The sequence below is a fragment of the Lemur catta genome, chromosome 16 (assembly GCF_020740605.2).
Source record: "Lemur catta isolate mLemCat1 chromosome 16, mLemCat1.pri, whole genome shotgun sequence".
Lineage (NCBI taxonomy): Eukaryota > Metazoa > Chordata > Mammalia > Primates > Lemuridae > Lemur > Lemur catta.
The window spans coordinates 54,946,553-54,966,548 of NC_059143.1; the positions used below are offsets into that span (position 1 = coordinate 54,946,553).

At 51.7% G+C, this 19,996-nt stretch overlaps 1 protein-coding gene across 1 annotated transcript in view; it reads right to left on the reverse strand.

Annotated features, from left to right (window-relative positions):
- Window positions 1-19,996, reverse strand: part of LOC123621771 (myelin basic protein) — a 1,012,103-nt gene that overhangs the window by 690,228 nt on the left and 301,879 nt on the right. The gene's annotated exons all lie outside the window — the stretch shown is intronic.

The window sequence follows — 19,996 nt, forward strand, 5'->3', positions numbered from 1 at the left end:
GTGGACGCCGTCCACGCCAGTGAGAAGTTCCCTCTCCAGAAACTCACTCAGTTCCAACCACAACAACAGAGCAACAACAACATAGCAGCACAGTCTGGAATTACAGTAAAACTAAAAAGTGTAATTTACAATGTCAATTGTTACTCCAAAACATTTTCCCCAAAAAAGATTCCATTGTTTTCCTCTTGTGTAAATGCAGGATATAAACTAAAATTAATTTTAAAATACTTTCAAGGCAGTTTTGAATTAGTGATATTTGTTAAAGAGTGTTTTAAATACTCAAGGCTTTAAAAATCACTTATTGTGTTGCTGGCACACAGGAATCTACACATCTCTGTCTGCAGGTCTGTATCTATCACCAGCCGCTGACGGGTGATACTGTGTCTGCCGCCGTCGTGGGAAGATCATTCCAGAAAGTGTCAGGTCTCTCGCTCTCCAGGAGCACTGAATTACAAAGAAAAAAGGAAGAAAGGGAAGGAGATTTTAAATAGTCTGGGGCCAGAATGACATTTTCCTTGCACATACCTGTATGTGTCGTTTCCTATTTTTTTAAATAAGGACTGGTGCCTTGAACACCAATGCGGATGGGTCACCAGGGCGTGTAAACACAGTGACAAGATTCACTGCACTGTTAACACCACCTGCATTTTGAAAAATCCGGTTCTAGCAGTGTCTGCTCTGATGAAGTGCTGGGTGGCACAGAACGCAATGTCTTCCTCATCAAAACCACACACACAAACAAACAAAATGCAGGAATACCACGCCTCTTAGCAAATCGTAAAATTACCAACTCCAGACCCAGAAAGGGAGGGTTCCAGAAAAGGGCCGCGGCTCCGTCCGTGTGGGAGAGCTCGGCGCGGCACGGTCGCTTGGTGGAGGGTGAGGTTAATGAACACGTTGCTCTCCGCCGGGCAGGCCTCCAAAATATTAATTCCTTCCTAATGAAGTTTTCAAGAGTCTTTACAGTCCTGTTCCTTATTCCCAGTTTCTCTGCTGCCTCTCCAGTGACTATCGTCACAGCTTTTAAATGTGTCTCCCATCTGGAGGGAAGTGGTGTCTCCCTCGAACTCCCCTGCCCGACACCCAGCTGGGAGCGGCGGCCTGTCCCTGGAGACCGAGCCCCGACCGCCGTGCCCACGTCTAGGCTCGGGCCGGGGTCAGCAAGAGCCCCAGGGGCAGGGTGTCCCGCGTGGCACCGCGATGCTGAAGTAGCAGCATCTGACACATTTAAAACTTGCTGTTTGTGCAGCCACTAAAACTGCACCGCTAGCTGGATTTTCAGATTGCATGAGTGCAGACCATTAAGTGTTATTACAGTATTAATTATTAGAAATGTCCTGTACTGCCCAAATTAAATTGGGATAGTCAACGACCTGCGAGTTCCCAATACCACGGATAATTTAACTGGGGACCTGCCACTCTGGGAAGGTGTCTTGGCGCCAGCCGCCTTATCCCACAGTCAGTACCAACCGGGGCTTCTCAAAAGAAAATGGACAAATCAGGTCTTAATATTTTCCTGTGGCAACCTGGCCACGGAATTTCCAGGGGAAAAGTGGGGTAAGGCAGGACCGGCTGATGCTTACGTGGTCACTTCACACCTGAATACAGAAAGCCGACTAATGACCAGCGTTTTGACAGAGAGGGACCTGCTGTTGCCATGGTGACTTCATGAGACTTCCGTGTCACGTTGACAAAAAAGAAAGTGAAAATCACAACTGGACGACTATTTTAAAAATGCCTTTGGCTAAATACTTCCCAGTCATCTCCCAAATTGTTACGAAAACCGGGTCTTAACTCCTCACGCATGTGAAATTCAGACCTGAGCACTCGGGGCAGTTTTGTAGCAGAAACTCGCTGCGACTTTCACTGACTTGGCAACAGAGCCCTCTACAGAAAGTCCCCTCTGCCCTAAGGCAGCCCCTGTCTCAAGCGGCCGGGTCTCAGCTGTCGGTTACAGTGGACATGGCTCTGAGGTGGGGGCAGTGTAGACCGGGGTGCAGAGGACCAGGGTTGGAATCCCAGCCCTGCCCTGCGGGGTTTTTTAAAACAAAAGGATTCAACATTTGCCCAAAGCCCTCACAACAGGGCGGAGAGTGAAGTATCAGCTGCCACAAGTAACAGCCCCCATCAGTCTGACCACACAAACAGTGGGTAACCCCAGAAGGCTGCAGCTCACAAATCTCTTCTAACACTGCGTCTGCGTAGGCCTCACCCAAGGAAAGGGCCGTTATTATTCCCTTGCCCAGGGAAGGAACGTGAAGGTCGAAGAACTTAAACCTCTCCAAGGTCATGCACTTAACGAGCCGCAAGAAGAATCGTTTACAGGCCAGTCCTCCTCCCACTCGTTCCTGGAGGGCTTGGTTAAGGCTGCCAAGAAAAGCACAAAGTGGAAACAACTGTAGACGCTACTAGAAAAACCGGTTACAGACGAAGCAGCAGAGGAAAGGAAGCCCCCGCGGAGCCGGGTCCCGCCGTGTGGCTGCGGCAGGGCCCCGGTCACTCCGACCTGGGCTCCAGACAGGCCCGGCAGCTCCTGGAGCGGCAGGCGACGTTCGCTGCGTCTCTGCTGGGACCACAGCCTCGCGCCGAGCACGGGGAACCCCTCAGAAGGTACAGACGTCTTTGCCCTCCACCTTCCTGCCTGGCCCGGGGCCCCAGGGAGCCCATAGCGTGGTGCCCCCAGGTGCTGGTGGCCGGGACTGTGGGTAGCAACCCTCGGGTCGCCAGGGTCACGGGGGGCTCTGCAAGGGAGCGGGCTCTCTCCCCCTCTCCAGGCTCCGCCGGGCCAGGTGCAGTGTGGGCCGCGAGGACGGGAGCGAGGAAGGCCGTGGGGACACAAGGAGAGGAGGTGGGGGGATGGCGGTGGGCCGTGTGGGCAGGAGCAGGGAGGGGGAGCAGGGCCTGCGGCTCCCCCAGAGCTGCTGGTCTTGCGTGTCCCCAGCCCTTGCTCGGTGCCGGTGATGTCTCGTTGGCTGGGCTGATTTACCCCAGTGTTTTCAAGGGTGTCCCTTTCTGTCAAATCAGAACGTTTAGAAACTTGCGTCTCCATGTTCTCCCAGTTGCACGTTTCCAGGCAGCCGAGCAAACCCGGCGGGCAGCTCGGAGGTGGCCTGGCTTGGCGGGAGCTGCCTCAGCCGCCGGGAGGGAGGCTGGGCTTCCAGCCTCCGCCGCTCGGCCCAGCGAGGTGGGACGCCACAGCCCACAGGGCATTTAAATGCAGGCACCGTTACGCTTTGTCTGTTGCTTTCTGTTATTTCAAAAAATGGAGAAGAAATTAAACATAAAAACTTGTCAAAGCAAAGTTAAGATTATAAATTTAAGCACAAAAAGTCTGTAAATGCAAATGCCAATGATCCGCTTGTAACATTAACTTGAACCCCAGACCGTGCGTTTGAAGGTCTGATTGGAAACTCGCGCCTGTGGGTGCTGCGGGCGGACGCTCGCCGGGAGCCCCGAGTCCCGCAGCCTCATGAGCAGCGAGCGCCCTGAAGGCAGGGATCCCCCTTTATGCATCGCGTGCGGCATTGGCTGCAGTGTGGACCAATAGTGAGGAAACAACTCCGGGAGGACACTGGGTCTGCTCCAGGTCCACGCAGGTGGCGCGGCCGGGACGGGGCCGGACGGGACGGGGCCCGCGGGAACGTCGTGCGGTCCCGTCTGCTGCAGACGCGGCTCCGCGGCGCCTGTCCCCGATGGCCAGTTCACAGACCGCCTTCCGCTCATTTAAAAACCTCTTCCCAAACGATTTTGGTTTCAATTTTAACTCCTTTTAAAGTTGTTTTTTTTTTTTTAATTTAGATATTTTGAGGGGAAAAATTGAGAACACCAGTCAAGGCATTAGAAAAAGAAATGGAATTAGAAACTATATGCTCTAGAAAATCCCCCGTTTTTCTGCTCTCATTTGTTCTTCCTGCCCTCATTGATATCGTGCAAAATTTTGCCTAGTTAAAAAGCAGTAGTGCAAATATATATATTTTATATTTATTTCAACAGCTGCGTCCGATTTTTTGATGTGTCATTGCCTAACTGTTGCGCTATCGCTGGACACTTCTGGAATATTTTCACTAGTGCCGCGGCAGACGTGGCCTGCCAGACCCATTTTGTGACCCATTTTCCCACAGGCCTTTTTTAATTGGTTTAATATTGCCCTTGGAAGCCTTCACAAGGTTGCAGAGTTTCTTCAGAATAATTTAAATAAATCACAAAAAAGCACATTTCTAGCACAGTTATAATTTAATACTAAATGCAATAAACTATCCATTTGACCAAAAGTTCTAAACCTTCATAAAAAACACACATACAGCTGCTATTATTACTTTTTCAAACAGACCTACAATATTCTCTAATTTTTATGATTTATGATAATTATCTACTAAAAATCTGAAATACCTATTGGTCAAGAAAATGAACAGAAACTAAAAATATATTTATAAAAAATATTGAGAATTTATAAATTAGAAACCCTTAAGATTAGTAATTCTAAGGAATCAACAGATACCTAGATGAATTAAAAAATAAATAACAAGTAAAATAACTGAAAAATGTTTATTCTTACAAAAAGGGAAGGAAATGACAGCTAAAACATAAGATAGCATTTTTACCTATCATATTAAAAAATAATCTGACACTTAAGTGAGTATCGGACGCCAGAGTCCGGTGGCCTTCGGGCCCCAGCCACGCCCCCTCCTGCCCTGGCCCCCGGCCGCGCCTCAGTGGCGGTGCCAGTTTGTCCTGCCCGCGGAAGACGAGTGGCACACGCTTCTCTCCCAGGCTCCTCTGAGCCCAGGCCCGGCTGCCTCGACCCCCCTGGGGTGTTGCCATGTCTCAGACAGGGACTCCGTGTCTCTGCTCCCAGACGTGGCCACTCGAAACTGCCGCAGTGGCCCCAAGCACTGCGCCTCGTCCTGCCCACTCGGTCTCCAGATCCTCTCGAGTCCTTGTTTTCTCCTCCTGCAGGTCCGTGCTGGTCCGAGCCGCTCTCCTGGGGCTGCAGAATCGCCTCCAACTGGGCTCGTCAGGCCCGTCCTTAGCTGGGCACAGACTGCCCTTCCCAGGGCACAAGCAGGCTCGTGCCACGGCTCCCACGGCGCGCACGTCTGCTGAGACATCATCGCACCGACAGAGGCCCCCGTCCTGGGTGTGGTCTCCAGCCACCACGCTGCCCTGGTGTCTCTGGTCTCCTCCAGTCCCCGGGACGCACGTGCGTCCCCTGCCCTCGGGTGGCCCTTTACAGCTGAGCTCAATCCTGACCTGACCCCGAGGTGAGCCCAACAGCCCCAGCAGACGAAGTCTCCCTGTCGTTTGTTCTTCGGCCACGCGTGACTCTGGTAAAAGTATTTCAGATTAAAGGGCTCTTTATGTGTTCTGGAGGCATAGGATTGTCAGATACATGTCTTAAACATATTTCTCTGAATGTGCAGCTTGCATTTAAAGTTCTTGACAGTATCTTGCAAAGAATGGAGGTTTTTAATTTTGAGTCCAATTTATCATGATTTTCTTTTATGGTTTGTGCTTTCTCATATCCCACACAGAAACGTTTGCTTACATAAAGATTCAAAGACTGTCCTCAGCATTTTCTTCTAGACGCTTCACACTCTGAGCTTTTGTGTTTGGATCTATGATCCATTTTGAGTTAATTTGTGAGCATTCTGTGAGATAACGTTCAAGGTTAATTCTTTCTAATCATGTGGATATACAGCAATATGTGTTGAAATGTGAACACGTTCCCGTGGTGTTACAATCCATAGCGACTCTGCAGAAAAACCAGTTGACCACGTACACGTGGGTCTACGTGGAGTGTCCGACTGTTCTGTGGATACGTATGTTTATTCTTAAACCAACACCCACCGTCTTCACTACTGTAGCTTCCTAGTGGGCCTTGGAAGTGGGTAGTATCAGTCTTCAAACTTTTTCTTTTACTTCAGAACTGTTCTGGATATTATTTGCATTTCCACATAAACGTGTGCTGGGATTGGGGAGACTCGCTGCCCCTACAGATCACGGGGGAGAGATTTGTCCTCACAGTGAAATGCTGCTCTCTCTCCCTCCATCTGGGTCTTCCTAAGTTTTGCAGTTTTCAGGGCACAGGTCCTGCACACAGCTTGTTAAATTATCTGTGAGAAATTTATGGATTTGATGTAATTGTCAATAGTATCTGTATTCCAAATTCCAATTATTTGTTGCAAGTTTGTGTGATTGATTTGTGTATGTTAACTTCGCATTCTGCTACCTTGTTAAACTGACTTGCCACGTCTAGCAGCTTTTCTTTAAGGTGTCTTAGTAGTTCCTGCACATATGTTCATGTCTTCTGCAAAGAGAAGTGTAATTTTTCTTTTCATTCTGTTCCCTTTTATTTCACGTGTTGTATTTGTGTCTGTGGTGCTAGCCAGGACCGCCCGTGCAGCGCTGAGTAGAAGCAATGAAGGCAGAGATCTCTGCCTTGTTCCTGGCGCTGGGGGCACCCCCCGCCCCAAACCACTGAGCTGACGTCAGGTGTGGGGTTTGTAGATGTCTTTTCTTGGGTTGAGGCCGTTACTTTTGGTTCCTAGCTTACTAAGAGTTTGTGTAATAAATACATGTTGACTTTAATCAAATGCTTTTCCCCTTATCTATTGAAATGACCACATATTTTCCTTTATTCTGTTAATAATGATATATTATCTGATTTTAAATGTTATATTTCTGAGATAAATCCCACTTGGTAATGAGATAGGATCTTTTTATGTACTCTGAAATTTGTTTGCTAAATTTTGTTAAAGATTGCTGCATCTATTCCGAGAGATATTTATTTCCAATTTTATTTTCTTGTACTGTCCTGGCTTGTACTGGGGTAAACGTGGGGGAAAGGCAAACTCCCGTCTGCCCTCGGAAGGTCTCTGAAATGAACTTTGCAGTAGACAGGTTGGCGGGAGAAAAAGTGTGCCGATGTGTTCATGTGTGAGTGTGCACTCCGGCCACACAAAACGTGACACTCAGAGAAAGGCCGGATGGTAGTGGCTTGAACACCCTCTTCCTGGGGAGGGGACAGGAGGGGGATGGAGGTGACACTGAGGAACTGAAGGGCCAGAGAATGACAGGTGTGTAAATGGTTCTGGAGTCGAATGGACCAGACACTGGCAACAGCTTGTGGTGACGTCTGTGCAGGTGGTGACCTTCCTCATCCTGCTTCCTGTGGGAGGAGTTTAGTCCTCGCTGGCCAATGAGATTCCAGGGTGGGATGGAGGCAGCTGTGCTCCTCCGTCTGGGCAGGGGGAAGCAGGAGGGATCGGGAAGTCTCGGTCCTGTGCTGGCCGCAGGGCCCCCTCCCTCGGTACCGTGGGCCACCCGCCAGCTCTGAGCCCCGACATTGGCCTCATAGCATGAGCTGGAAAGCAGAAGCTCCTAACTGTAAGGCTTTTTGGAGTGGCCGGCACCAGAGAAAGAAAGACGAGCGGAGTTGAGAGGGATAAGTAAAGAGGCTTTATTGGGGTGCTCCTGGGTGGGGGTAACAGGTCCCAAGAGAGGGGGTCCCGGAAGAGAGACAGAGAGAGACCCAGGAAGTTGCATCGCCCAGAAGTCTGAGTGGGTTTATATATGTTTTGGGGGCTGGGGGTAGGGCTTTCTTTGGCAGGAAGATTTACGGTGGGGAGAGCAAGGAATTGTCCCTTGCAGTTTTAGGGTGGGTATTGAGAAATAGGAGGGGCTGGTGGTTCGTGTGGACTCTAGGAACCGAGACCCTTATCAGGGTAACCATCCAGGTGTGGTCGTCCTTTGACTTAGCTGGGCCCTGCAGGCTTGTCCTTGGCAGGTCTCGTGGGCTGCTTCTTTTTCCATTAGGGAGGGGACGGGTGCCCGCCACCAGCCTTACACTAACTTAGCTGTCTGCTGAGTCTGTATGTTGTTATTGTTTCTTCCCTAAACATTTGCAGAGCTCACCAGGGAAGCATTCTGGTCTTCCATCACTCTTGACGAGAAAATTTTAAATTAAAAATTCAATTTGTTTAATTAAGACAGGGCTACATAGGTTTTCCAAATTTTCTGAGTTTGGGTAATTTGATTCATTAAATCTGGACAATCTTTAGCCATCACTCTTCAAACATGTCCTCTGTCCTCATCTCGTCCTTTTCTTCTGAGGTTCCAGCCACACCTGGGGTGGAGCATTGGAAGCCCCGCAAGTCACAGGCTGGTGTTCAGTTGTCCCTTGCGTTGTTTCCCTGAGGGTGCCTCAGGGACAGCTGATGCGGTGTCGGTTCAGACGTCCCCCCCTCCTCGGCCTCGCTGTGTCTCAAGCCCCCTGATCGTGTCCCCTGGAGCATCCCGGAATCTTCTCTAGTCCTCGTGATGGATTTTTCATTTCAGGTATTATAGTTTTCAGTTCTAGAAAGTCTGTTCCTTTTTATACATACTTTTTTCTCCATGTTTTATCATAAAGCCTTGAACATATTGAGTATATTTATACTAATTGTTTTATGTGATAATTCTGCCATTTCTCTCATTTTGAGTCACTTCCGCTAATCATTTTTTTCTATTGATTATGGGCCACATTTTTCTGCTTCTTTACATATTTGGTAATTGTTTTTTGACCCTGGAGACTATGTATATTATGCTTTTGCATGTCTGAGCTTCGAGTTCTTCCTTTAAAGTTGACCCTTCCTGGGAAGGGTCCCTTGACAGGTGTCTCAGCCCCGGGGCGCTGGGTCTCATGCACCTGCTCAGCCACCTCGCAGACACCTGGGCAAACGAGAGCCGCGGCGTCCAGTGCAACTTACCTACAAAGCCAGGTAGTGGGTCCAGTGTAGCCCTCAGGGTATAGTTTGCCAAATTTTGCTTTAAAGAATGGTCAAATTTGTTTGTGTTTAGTTAGGCAATCAGCCGTTTGTGAATTTGCTTGGTCCTTTCCAAAGGGCTAGAGCACGCTGTGCTGGAGGCAGAGTTTCGCCCTGATGCTGAGCTGTGGCTTTTCTTTGGTGTCCGCGGCATGTCCTGGTGATGGACAAGTAGTTTCTACTCCGCGGCTGGAGCGCGAGTTCCTCCCGTCCCAGGCAAGCTCTAGGAACGGTCGGTTTACCACCCCCGCCTCACGGAGCCCGCCCTCCCCCCACGAGACTCAGCAGTGTGCAGTCTCATCTCAAGGGGTCGTTTTCTGCACAGCCCTGCCCTCTCTGGACCCCAGCCCCCTAGACTTAGCCCTCTGTCTCCTCAACTCTCAGCAAAATACGATTTACTCTGGTTTCCTGCCCTGTGCCGAGGCGCAGACGGCAGGACAACCTCAGGGCTCACTTCTCCCCATCCTGGCTCTCAGGGACGGCGGGTCCGTGCTGTCTGGGATCCATTGTCAGCATGTGGTGGTTCCACACAGCACCCGGTTTCCAGCTGTTCAGAGATGAGAGTAAGCCCTCACCCCAGCTCTCCCACGGTGGGACAGGGAGATCTGTCCCTGTGATTGTCGTTTATTCAGTGTGGGATTCGTTTCATTGTTCATTCAGAAAACAGTTCGAGTCTCCTCCTTGCACAAAGATCTTGCACAGCGCTGTGAGTTCTGCCATCCGGGAAGAACGTTTATCTGCGGTGAGCAGCCCCGTACACGGGAGATCAGGTTGTAGGAGCAATACAGGAGTTAACTAGACCTGGAATATCAAACGGTGCTGCTTAGAGGACAGGGAGGAGGGGACTCAGGCTGAGCCTGCAGGATGAGAGGCCTTGGGAGAGACGGAGAGAGAATTCCAGACAGCGGGAACAGGGCCAGCGAACTCGCAGGCGCATTGGAATTCAGAGTAGGAAAATACACGAAGCTGTGCAGGTGAGTGAATGCTCGGTTGGAAGCGTTTGCACAACTAAGACCAGACCCTGCAGTGGGTCCTGTCCCTCCTCTCCTCCTCTTCCTCCTCCCCCCGGACCTGGCGCAGTCCTGGCCCTTCTCTCTCAGATGCGGGTTCTTCTCCAGGATTTCCACCTCAGCCCCTCTCTGCTCTCTGAGAAGATCTTTATTGCCATTCTTGGCTCATTTGTTATGAAAATGACTCCCAACCTGTTCCTCCACCTCTAGTTTCCACCCAAAGACAGAGCCTGCGCGTCCACTTGTTGGTCGTGGGGGCTGCAGGCAAAGGCGTGTCCTGGGCCAGAGCCGTGTTCTGTCCCCACCGGCCCCCGAGGTCACCGACCCACCCAGGGCGGGAACGTCAGACACCACGGACTCGCTGCTCCCGGTTCCCACCCACGCCAAAGGCCATGTGCCCGCAGTCTGACCCCTCGCCCTGCAGGTGGCATCGTCTGGGTTTCCTTCTGTCCTGCTCCGTGTGATTGCGGGAACCTCTCAACTATGCATTTCCTCCCCTGAGACCTCTGAAGCCGTTTGCTGAAACCCTCCGTCGGGCCTGGACTTTGCCACGTGTCATCCTGCACTCCCAAAAATCTCCCACTGCCTCCCACATGAAAGCAGGGACGTCGCTCTGGGCTCAAGCTCCGCCACGCTCGGGCTCCCCAGCTCACCTGTCCTCGCTGAGAGGCCCTGCGGCTCCCTCTCCGCCCACCTTTGCCCGCACCTGCTCCCCCTGAAGAGCCCTTGGAGAGTCCCCACCCTGATCTGCCCTTGGGGACCTCGCAGCGCAGCTCAGCTCACCCGTGGCTTCCTGAGTCACCCCCTGCCCCTCCCGATGGCTGGGCGGTTCCCGACACCCCCGGGGCAGGTGAGGTCCCCTCTCCGTGCAGACACAAGCTCCGGCAAGGGGGCTCTGTGACCTGGGGAAGGCGCCGACGACCCCTGGTCTCAGTTATCTTATTTGTAAAATGGGCACAGTGGGATGATAAAACTTATTCACCACCAGCAGACAGCAGATAAGTCACTCTGAGATGGGACTCCTAAGGGGTGGGTTTACAGCAGGCAATAAAGAGATGCCTCAATTGCTTTGTGTAAGAAATAAATGATGGTTTTTCAGTAAGAAGCAGCTGAAGAAAAAAACAGGAAAAGACCAAGTAGGGGAGGGGAGGGGAGGGGTGAGGAGGGTGGGGGGGCAGCCTGGCCGGGGGAGCGGGCAGGGCCGGGGCTTCTACCAGCACCCAGGCCACTGTCCTGTGCTCTGTCCTGGGTCCCAGGTGAGCAATGGGGCTTGCACCTGCCTTGCGTGCAGGATGTGGGGATCTGGGGCGGGGGGCCAGGGAGCAGGAGAAGCCAGAATTCAGCCCTGCCCCTGCCGGGGTGGAGACAGGAGATGAGTGAGCCGGGCCGGCCGGGCAGGTGCCGTCCACTCCCACCGGCCGGCGCTGGCACACTCGCCTCCCCGTCGGAATGGCGGGGTCCATGTTTGCGGCAGAACATTCTCTCCAAAGCAGCCTCCCTGCTCTTCCCTCCCTGTAGTTTACGGGAGTGGAAGATGAAGAGACTGAGGTCAAGTGGCTTCTGGGGTCCAGTGAGAGTCACATCGCTGGGCTCTGTGCCCCGGAGGCCGAGGCATCTGTAATAAGTATGTGTCGAGTTGAAAAATAGATGGGTGGGTTATATGTGTAAGGTTGTCGGATGGTCGGCACCAGAGAAAGAAAGATGAGCAGAGTTGAAAGGGTTAAGCAAAGAGGGTTTATTGGAGCGCTCCAGGGTGAGGGTAATGGATCCCAGGGGAGGGACCCGGGCGAGGGTCCCATGTCCCGGGAGAAACCAGGGGCTCAGGAAGTCGCAGTTGTCTGGGACTGAAGCAAGGGTATTTATATGCGGTGGGGGGCATAAGTGGAGGGGCGCTTGCTTTTTAGGTGCTTGTTCAAGTGGATTATCAAGTTCTCGGTAAGCAGGATGTCTCTGGGGCTGCAATAGGATGTCCCCAGGGTCAGGCAGACAGCATGGGGGCTGGGTGTGCTGCCAGTCACAGGATGTGGCTGGGCTTGGTGGGGCCAGGTGTTTGTTCAAACAGAAAAGTGGAGCTGACTCACCGCTTAGGGCAGATGGGTTTGTAGCAGGGGAGGGGTCTACACAGCCCCCCACCAACCTTACAATATGTAGTCTTACATACTTCATGTAAGATTACATACATGAAACATCCTGACTTAAGATTAGCATGTGTGCTTTCTCGGTGGATTATCCCTCGTCACCACACATTCTCTGGCACCTCCACGCGCACACCCGGGGCCCAGACCCTCGGAGATCACCCCGGGAAGGGATCAATGATGCTTTCAGCCGAGTTGCTTGTTAATCAGATGTAACATCCAGATAGTGTCAAAGTAAAAATAAGTGTCGATGGCATTTTGGGCGTGACTCGGCCCCAGGGTGCTGCGAGATTCTGAACCACAGGCCCAGCGTCCCAACCTGCGGATGCCCAAGTAGGGGACGATTCCGAGGACAAAACCGAGTTTTCAAGAGGAGAAAATGGGTGTTATTTTCCTCCACAGAGAAAGCTGGGGGCATTCACCAAGACGTGTGAAAACCACCCGGTGGGCTTTGTGACCCCGCAGACCCGAGTTCAAACTCCAGGTCGGTCACTTCCCCTTCCTGTCTCTGAGCCTCGGTCTGTCCCCCTGCTACACGGGCCTGAGCCCGCCGTGGGGGCCGGAGTGTGAGCTGAGCCTGGTGACTGCAGGCTCCTTCCTGCTGCCCAGCCACCCCCGCCACGGACTGAGGGTGGTCTCCAGGAATGTTGTCCTCACGCGTGAGGAATTGCGTGTTTCCTAATCCGCAGTCTGCACAGTGAGTCTGCACACCCCCTTTTCAGAAGTGCACTTCCCATCACAGAATGTCCCTCATGTCGCAGAGTGAGAATGTTCCAGAAATCTGATGTGGTGACGACGTCCTCTGAGATGGGAAGGGGACCACAGCAGAGCGTTCGTGCTAACACGCACCAGTTCACACCCGCAACCGCTGCAAGGAAGGCGGGGCTCGCCAGTCCTGCTGTTCGTGTGGATTTGCACAGGCAGAAACACCCCTCACTCGTGGACTGCAGCCGCTGAGAACTGCAGGGACGGGGCCGTGAGTGGCCGTCACCACCACGGAGCCCAGATGCCCACCGAGAGACCACAGCGGCAGGGTGGCCTGTGTGCTAAGAACGCCTGATCACGGATGTGCGTGCACACAGGTGTGTGTGTCGGCAGCCAGGCCTCTCGTGAGCGGGCATGGCTGTGTGTACACACAGGCGTGCGTGGGGGACGGGCCATGGGCTGGGACAGGAGCACTGGGATCTGCCGGCTCCTGGATCAACACGCCCCGCGGTGCTGTCCCCATGGCACATGGTGGGGCAGGAGAATGGAAGGGAAGGAGCAGCCCCCGGGGAGGAACGGGCACCTGCCGTGTCCATGTGGAGCTCCGCCAGGGGAGGAAGAGCCACAGCAACCTTTGCACACTTTGGAAAGACTCGTTTTCATTCTTTTCCCGTCTGCTGGGACTTGGACAGGCAGCGAAATGCCAGCGTGGACGGCTGTGGTGCCCACGGTGCCCGGGGGGCGGGGCGGGAGCCGGGTAAGCTGGGGGCTGCGCGGTCGCCAGGGCTCCGGCCGAGGGGTCGGAGAACAGGAGCTAGTTCCACCCCGACCACGCCAGCCACCAGGAGGGGCGGTCCGGGCAGGTGAACGGGTGTTAAATTATATATTGTTTTCATTGTTGCTTCATTTCACAAAACTGCAGAAGTCCAGGCAACGTTTTGTCAGTAAAAAACAATAAAGAATATGAAAAGCCCATCTTCACAGAACACTGGACATCGCAAAACAACCTGCAGCTATTATCGGATAGATCAAAACTGACAAGGAAAACTTTGGCTGCTGATTGGACCATATCTCACAGGGACAGCACCAGCCACTCCTAAATGGGCCACTTATCCACGAGAACCACGGGCGGTGAGTTTATGAGCTTAATTGAATTGGTGGTATTTGGATGATTGAAAAAAACTGGTGACATTGCAAAGCTGGCGGTCAGATCTCCAGGCGCAGAGGGTCCCTGCTCCGCGCGGAGCTGCAGGGACAGCCTGGATTAGACGAGATATTAATTTTGTTCACAGATCTTTATAAAACCCGTCGTCTTGCTTTAGGGTCCGTGGTTAATGTATCTGCAATTCATGTCTCTCACCTCAAAAAAAACTGAAATGGATTCATATACACATCCATTGTAGTGTCATCAAAAAGGGAATTTTTCTCAAAAAGAGGCAAAATGATTCCTGTATTTCTGTTTTAATATCATTTTGTGTCTTTGTAGTGCTGCACCAAGAGCCCCGTGCCTGCGTGTGAACTGCAGCCACGTTAAATCACCAGGAAGTGACGGGAACGTTGCTTTTTCGTCTGCTGCCTGAGGTGGGAGAGAAACGAATGCAGAAGGAGCCACGCAGGGGTCAGAGCCTGAGCGCAGATGTGCAGCGAGTCCCGTGGTGCCCAGCCGGCACCCTGGAATTCCCACCGGCGCACCTAAATAATCCGGCCAGCCTCCTCCTTCGTATTATACGGCTGCACATCTGCTTCCCGGCTTCTCAGAGGCTGTATTTAAACACAAAGGTTTGGTGTTGCGGGAAATAATTAACATGTTTCTTGGCACCTGCCTGCAGGGACAGTGCACCAGGCCACCTGAAAATGGCAGACTCCTCTTCTCTCGTCACCCTGATTCCCGAGTGTGTGTGGGGAATGATCGTGGTGACGCGCCCTCCCCCAGAGCCACCGTGTCACCCAGGCACTGACGTCTCACAGGTGTGGACAGCGGGCACATGCCGTGACCTTGCTCACGGGCACGAGAGGTCAGTTCGACAGACTAGTCTCACGTTAATCATGACACGGCGTTATTTTATTTTGTACAAACTGTGTGCTATCTCATTGTTAGAAATTGAACACTTTCAACTAATTCTAAAAGCTGAAAAGATTCCGATTTTGAAACATACACCAGACATGACTCACATGCTTTCCGGAGAGACTTGAGAACATGCCCCCAAGCGTCTCCTGTCTCCCCACCTTTCTGAGCCTGACGCCAACCACGTGCCACCCCCCGACCCCGTCTCGCCGGGCAGAAAACTCCTGGACTCATCAGGTATCTTTTTATTCTTCATTTTCTTTGGTTACCCAGAGAAACTCATCCTCGCAGGCCTGAAACGTCTCAGAATGGAGTAAAAGAGAGGGTGAGGCCTGAGGCTGAGTTTTTCTTTTTCCTTCCTCTTCCCACTGGGAGGATTTGTAAACGTGAGTAGCACGGAAGACGGGCTTACCCAGTCTCCCCGCTGATGTCGCCAACACATAGTTCAGATTTGATGCGTTTATCTTGTTTTGCTTTTCAATTTATAAAACATTTTCATTTTGTTTTAAATTTAGGGAACACTCAGGAAGATACTCGGGGGCAGTTGCTCATCTGACATAAAGCACTTCCCCGTTTAGACCGTCCTGAGAAGCCCGGCAGGGCAGTGACAGGCCGTTCCGGACCCAGCATGGCAGGTCCCCAGCAGGCGCATTTGGAGACCCTCAGCAGGGAAGGTGCCCCCCTGCCCCCCACAGCACCGCGGTGAGTTTTTATTTTTGACTGGTGGACGTGTGGCGTCTGTTCCTTCCTTAGTCCTGCACGTGGCTGGGACAGTCAGCGCAATTCTGATGCATTTAAGTATTTCCACTGCAATTAGCGTCCCTGTTTTCACCCTGCAAAGGTGGGAAAGTGACAGGGAGTTAAAACTCCTCCAGGAGAGCAGCCCCGGCCGGCAGAGAGTGATTGAATGATCTCATTTCAGGCTTTTTGTTAGACAACAGGCAGCGCTCTATGAAGATTGATACGGAAGTGCTGGGCTTGGCTGGCTGGGTCATCAAATGGATTGATATTATACTCCAGCGCGGATGAAGACAGAGTAACTGTTATCATACTCAATACAGCGGCTTGTCAGGGGCGGAAAATCACCCCGTGTCACTGATTATGGGAGCGTTTCATGACTGTCATGCGAATTTAGTAGCGAGACGTCGTGGCCAGGCTGCTGGGCCAGAAGCTCTTTATTTGTAAGAAGCAAAGGAGGCCGCAGGCCCAGCGCGGAGCTCCAGGTGGACGCAGCTCACGCCGCGAGGACTCGGCCGCCCGCAGAGCGCCCGGCCGCTCACGTGCAAGGGTGTTGGGTTTAGGGTGTCGGCGAGCTGGCCCACAGCCGTCCAGCCGGGTCCCGGGGCCAGCGCCCTGCGTGTTCCAGGTCTCTGGGGCGTGTCTGGGGATGAGAGAGTCACCCTGTGCTCAGCTTGGTCATGGGGAGGGCAGTGGAACAGCACGTGTATTGAGGAATGGCTCTGACCCGCCGAGCACCCACTGTGTTTGCCTCGCTCGGTCCTCACCGTGCGCCCAGCCCCGGTGGGGAAGATACTGTCGGTCCTGGCTGTGATGGGGAAACTGAGGCTTGCAAGTGAGTTAAGGGACTTGCCCCTAGTCACACAGGTTGCCCACGATACAGATGGCAGGAGGAGGGATTTCCCACACCCCGGTCTCCCTGCTCAGGACCACCCAGACCCCACTGCCCCTTCAACGTGGCAGGGTCATTCTTCCAAGGCTGCCTTCCACCAGGTTTACCTCTGTTTGTTTTTGTTTGTTTGTTTACTTTGCAGAGTCTCGCTCTGTCACCCGGGCGGGAGCACAGTGGTGTCATCATAGCTCACTACAGCCTTGAACTCCAGGGCTCAAGTGACCCTCCTACCTCGGCCTCTGGAGGAGCTGGGACTGCAGATGCACCACCAGGTCTGGCTACTTTTTGTATTTTTTATAGAGATGGGGTCTTGCTCTTGCTCAGCCTGGTCTCGCACGCCTGGCCTCCGTAAGTGTTAGAAGCCACCAGGCACAGCCTCCTTCTACCCCTGTCTAAATGCACACGTTGCCAGGACAGCAGGTGGTGCAAAAGGTGTGTCAGGTCAAGTGACATCACTTGATGGGGCAGATTCCGGGCCGCACAGTCGCTATGCAGCATCTACACTTTATACCCGTCATCGAATCACAAAGGCCGGGCATGCACACATCGTTCCTCCCTTCCGAGCACGTTTGCGAGGAGGAGCCATGTGTCCTGGGAACCACGGCAGCGTGAGCTGAGGATCAGCGTCCTCACAAGGCCCCAGCGCGGAGAGCAGACCTGGGCACGGTGGCTGAGCCGCTGGAGTCAGTAGTTACCTCCAGGGAGGCAGCTGCAGAGGGCTGGGAAGTGGGGGTGGCAGGAACCCAGGTGGGAGACAGACCAGACCCGAGAGATGCTCAGGTGTCATTCAAACTGTTACAGTCTAAGTTTCGCGCCGAAACATCATTAATCTGCCATTCTGCTTCTGTAAAACCTGCTTGCTCCTGCTTGCTCCCCCCGACACAGAAATTCCTAAGTGACTACACACCCGTGTTCTCCGTAAAATGATCACAGCCCCCACGTTTGGCGTGAAGCTATTACAACACTCATGTTTTGCATGAACGAGATATGGCCCAGAGCCCAAACTGCCCAGATCCTGTTACACCAAAGATAAGAAAATGATGTCATACTCACTCAAGGCTTTTTGTACACATGCTTGCTCAATCTTAATAATTTTCCACCCACAAACTTACACTATAAAAACTTTGTTTCAAAGGCTGACTGCTGCTCTCTGTGCCGCCTTTGGACAGCGCAGAGAGTAGTCGCTGGCCAGCTAATACAGACTCCTGACTTGGCTCAATTTGGTCTTTAGATGGCCATTTCTCGCGTCTCAGAGCATAACCTTTGGAGGCCCCAGCGAGATCCTGCCCTAACACCGGGCACCTGGCAACCACCGGTGCCTGGAGACCAGCGTGGAGTCGAGTGTCCCGCCCAAGGGAGGCCTCTGGGAGACGTTCCTCAGCCCCGGGCAGAGGCCTGATGACGCACCGGCCCCCGACACCTTCAAAACTGCAAATTCTTCTGGATGAGTCTTCTGGTTCTGTTCACCGGTGAGTTCTTTTCTGGTCTGTTTCTGGCTCCGGAGTTGTCTGGCTCCTCAGGAGACTGGCTGGACGCAGCTTCACTCCTCAGGCGGGTTCCAAGAGGTGAGACGTCACCTGGAACTTACTGTCAGGATCTGACTCTGTTTCCCTTTTCCCGAGTCCTGGCCAGATTCTTGAATCTGACTCTGTTTCCCCTTTTTCCTCAGGCAAGTCCTGGGACATGAGGTGTCACCTAGAACTTGCGAGTCCTGGTCGGATTCCTGGTACTTTCTTTCAGATTACTACTTTCATTTCTCTTGGCTTCCATTCCATTTTGGTTTCACCTGCCATCTGGGTCCTAGGTTATAGTTTCGAACTTTAAAGAATGGTGCGTGCTTATCATTGGGACCCGTGATGGTCAGTTTCCTGTCTGTCTTTCTCCTGAGGCCGTCTGGGGTGGTAGAACCGGGCCTCCCTCTCCCTCCCTCTCTTTCTCTCTGTGCCTTTCTCTGTGTGTGGTCTTCAGATCTTTTTAGGGGGCTGAAACTTCTGGTTTTCTTTCCAAAGAGTGGGAGGCACCCAAGAGGAATGAGACCAGGGCCACTCAGTGGAAGTTGTGGTTCTGGATTTCTGGCTTCTAGGTGGTTAATACAGAGCCAGTCTACTATAGCACCATTGGCACTTTGGGGTTGTTGGTCCTGTAGGGGCTTTGCCGCCTCTCTTGGATTACATCTTAGTCAGTGGTAAGTGTGAAATTGTGCGGCAGAAATGTGAAATTGGGTCGCGGTCTAAGGTAACAATAAGGCCAACCCCAGGGCTGCCCAACCTGTCCCCTCTGCCACCCGCCAGGCTCAGCGCACGGTCGGGAATGATATTGTCCGTCTTTGTCTCTGTGATGTTCTTTTGAGTGATATTGGCCAATTGTGTTTGTCTGTTCTGATCTGTCTCCTTGTGCTGTCTTTGTCCTTGTACTTCACAAAAAGGAGTTCTTTTGTCACCAGTATGGACCAGTCCCAGTCTTGTCTCAAACGTGGTCTGCTTAGATGTTGAATTGTGTCTAATTCAGAGGTTATTTAAAGGTTGATTCAAAATATAGATTTAAGAAGAAAATAAAAACAAGATAGGAAGTAACCAGTAAATGGAAAGAGATGTAAAAAGGCTATAATCATATAAACATATTTTTGATAAGAAAGGTTAAACAAAGAAGAAAATAATATTATATAAGAAAGAATCTTGTATGGTAAACTTTTGTTCCAAAATAAAAGTTTAAGACAAAACAGAAAGTTTTAAGTATGTTGTAGCTGGTCTGTACAAGTTGAGATAAAAGTCCATGAAAGGAAATTTAAGCCTCTGATATTTGACAAACTTTCCAAAATCCAAATTCCAGTCTTTTTGACCTCAAAAATATTAATGCCACTGAAAGTCTAAGAAAGACATATTGGCCTTGTTTGGTATGTTAAAACTACAGAGGAACCATTGTCAAATAGGAAAACGTGTTAACTTTCTTGGGATTATGTTTATGTAAACATGTTATTAATATATGTTCTAAATTGGAAAATATTGATATATCTTCGTATATGTTATCAGTAATCATTATGGTTATAATGTTATGTTGTTCTGCCATAAAATTAACCAACTTGGTCAATTGTCTCTCTGCCCATGGCTATTCTAAGAGTTTTGTCATCCATAGACAATTCCTGGTCCTGACGGGCAACCTGCGTTTGCCTTCCCCACCACGCACCCGGAGTAGGACCCAAATGAGGAACGAGGTAAGGAGGCTCTCAATGGGTATCCCCAGAGTCTGCTAGGAGGCATACGGACGGCGGCTAAAAAGTCGACTAATCTGCCCAAGGTAAGCGAGACCACACAGGGGCCTAACGAGCCCCCAGCAGTATTCCTAGAATGGCTTTTTGAAGCTTACCACCTGTATACTCCCATAGACCCAGAGGCACCAGAGAATAGATGTGCCATTAACATTGCCTTTGCCACTCAGTCGGCCCCTGATATTAGGAGAAAGCTGCAAAACTTAGAAGGATTTGAGGAAAAAATGCTATCTGAGTTGCCCAGAAGATTTATAACAACAGAGAGGATCCTGGGACTGCCCAGTCTAAAAGGATGGCTAAAATTCTCGTATCTGCTATGGTAGAACAAGAAAAATATAAGACCAGAGAGGATGCTAGAAGGAGGAAGACCAGCCTAAGCCCT